We start from the raw sequence: 2,909 nt of genomic DNA, 5'->3' as shown, positions 1-2,909 counted from the left end.
TATATGAATTACCCTTACCCAAAGCGCACCACCTTCATTATAAAAACGTCACCTTCACTTTATCAAAAGCGCGATGTTAAACTACTAATGCCCAACCCTCCTTTATCTTTAGCATTCAACAACAAGTCCCATTTATCGCAAGAAATCTTTCTATCTAAACCACTCCCACCTTAAAAGAAACGAGACCTCAACAAGCAACCAACATTGCATCATACATTTATATAAAGGCATATAAAAAACCTAACATGTTAAGAATTGATTTGATTAGAGTCAAACCTACCACATTACCACCCATTGAAAGAAGGTTCGCTTTTCAATTTGATAATCGTTTCTTGAAATTCTGAGTCACACAGATTAAGTTATATATAATAGCTAAAAATATTTCATCATTAGACCTTGTGAGTTTGCTACATGCATTTCTTTCTATTAAATGAGGTTTGTGAGCCATTAGATGACTAGTTGTTTATTGTCTTGAAAAATTAATTTGTACCCTTGTATTCATCCCATTATGGCTAGAACTCGCTAACCCGTGTTTGAATCTATCCATGCATATATCATTAGAGGGGGATATTTTGCTCCCCATGATCATGGATTTCGGAGTGCACCTCGAGGTATGAATTGTTTAAACCCTTTTGTTGTTGTAAACCTTGATTAAAGTTAATTCTACATGGTGATCTAGCTATTTTGTGAGACCGGTTACTGTCTATAAACTTTTCCATTGCAAGTGGGTCTCATGACGAATCCAAAGAGTGGTATCATAACCATCTATGGCCAAACAGTTATGATGAATATTTTATATTTTTATATTTTGGGTGTTGTTGACACAATGCTTATCAATTTGTTTGAATTCATGTTTTTATGTTCCTACACCTTTAATTTAACAAAAAAAAAAAAAAAATAGAGAGAGAAAGTTACAAATTTAGCCATTTTCCTTAATTACTTTGTAAAAAATAGCAAAAAAAAAACCCAAATTACAAATTTAGCCACCAAAATCGCGATAAATTAGAGTCATCTGCAATTTTTGCATTTGATCTGTGAATGTACAATTGTTTAAAGCATGGACGTGCATTGGCGGTTGTACGTTGGCCGGTGGAACATCAGAGGAAATCGGAGATGAACTAAGTTCATCTACGATTTCCTCTGATGTTTCATCTGCGATTTTGCATATTATTTTTACTACGAAAATGATAAGATTTGACTAGATATACATGAAATTGTTCGTAGCTACCGATTTTCACCTCCAAAGAAAGTTCTCCAAATAAAAACCTTGCAAAATGAAAGTTCAATTTTTTTTTTAGGTATTTATATCCTTAAAAAGTCAAAATTGCAGATCAACTAATAAAATCGCAGATGGACGAGTCTATTGCGAACGTACAACTGTTAATGCACACCACGCTTTAAACGCTTGCACATTCGCATATCAAATATCGTAATCGCAGATGACTCTAATCCATCTTCGATTTTGGTAGCTAATTTTGTAATTTGAAGTTTTTTTTGGTTATTTTTTGTAAAGTAATTAAAGAAAATGGTTAAATTTGTAATTTTCTTATTAATGATTAATAAGACCACTACTTTAAGAAGTCGATCCATGACTAATCATGTTTACGGTTTAATAATTAATTTGGAAATTAAATAGAGTAGGTGATCCGTCGTGTGGAAAGACTACGCACATGGCAATTGGCATGGCAAAAAAATATTATATTGAAGTTTTTATGATACACCCAACTAGCATCTCCAGTATTATTCTTCGCCATAAATCCATGAATATGTTTGCCTAAGGGTTGTCATTGACCCCTTTTTTAGTTTTTTATCAACCATCAAAATGGTTTTAGCACATAATTTTTATTATTGTATTTCCCCATATGGAATGAGATAAATAACATTAAGTTAAACAGTGTTTATGACGTCATCGATCCCTTTCTTTTCTAATGTAGAATCACCATTTACAAATCTTTCTCGGATTCAAACCCCTGGTATTTGAACTTGAAACGTTCTTTATGGAATGTCCAAGTGTTTTCTGGTTATGATAAGTTTTTTTAGAGCCATATTTCCACATTTGGAATCATTATTTTTGTGGGGTGCTTGTTTTTGTCATCATCCTTATAATATTTATCTAAATGGTATTTAAATGTTAGTAGGATGGTGTTTACAGGTTAGGCAACGTGCATGCCCAATCCATATCCATCAATCAACCCACTTCACCAAGTTCTATGTTAGTACAATTATAAAAAAGGTGGGTCATGAATTGGATTTATTTTTATATTAATGGAATTAAATTATGATTAATTTTTAACAAGGCAAAAATAACAAAATAAAAAATATATATGAAAATAAAATATATTAGGACGTGTTTAGCAAAAACTAACTAGAAACTATAAGCTTAGAAAGTGTGAAATTTGTTATAAAATAAAGATGCAGAACAAACACAAAAAACACCAACGATATAAAGTGGAAACCCAAAAGAAAAAAAAAACAGCATGAACGACTATACTTACTACTATACTTACTGAAAGGTTACACGACATAAGAGGAGAGAAAAAAAATATAGTAATAAATGATTTTATATAGAACCTTACAAAATAGTCCTAGTGATAATCTAAACCTCTTATAAGTAGAAAATTTTCCTAATATATGATTAACTTGAAAGTCAAACAAAGAGCATTTTCAACCAACTCCCTCTTAAATTATTAAACAAAAGAGCCTTGCATTTTTCGTTTACTTTCAAGTTTGGTTTTGGTTCTTTTAAATAAAAACTTTATTGATTCAATAACATGAAAGATCTAGGTTGTGTTACAGCATAAGTTAGTTTATATGTTAATTTATTTTTTCAGTTTATTACAATGAGTGCTTCATGATACAAGTGAAGAAAACTATTAACCACTTATGTATTGTTGTTCGACTGCAGGGCT

The sequence above is a fragment of the Lactuca saligna genome, chromosome 2 (genome assembly GCF_052625555.1).
Source record: "Lactuca saligna cultivar CGN05327 chromosome 2, ASM5262555v1, whole genome shotgun sequence".
Taxonomy (NCBI): Eukaryota; Viridiplantae; Streptophyta; class Magnoliopsida; order Asterales; family Asteraceae; genus Lactuca; species Lactuca saligna.
Note: the sequence above shows the minus strand (reverse complement) of the source record.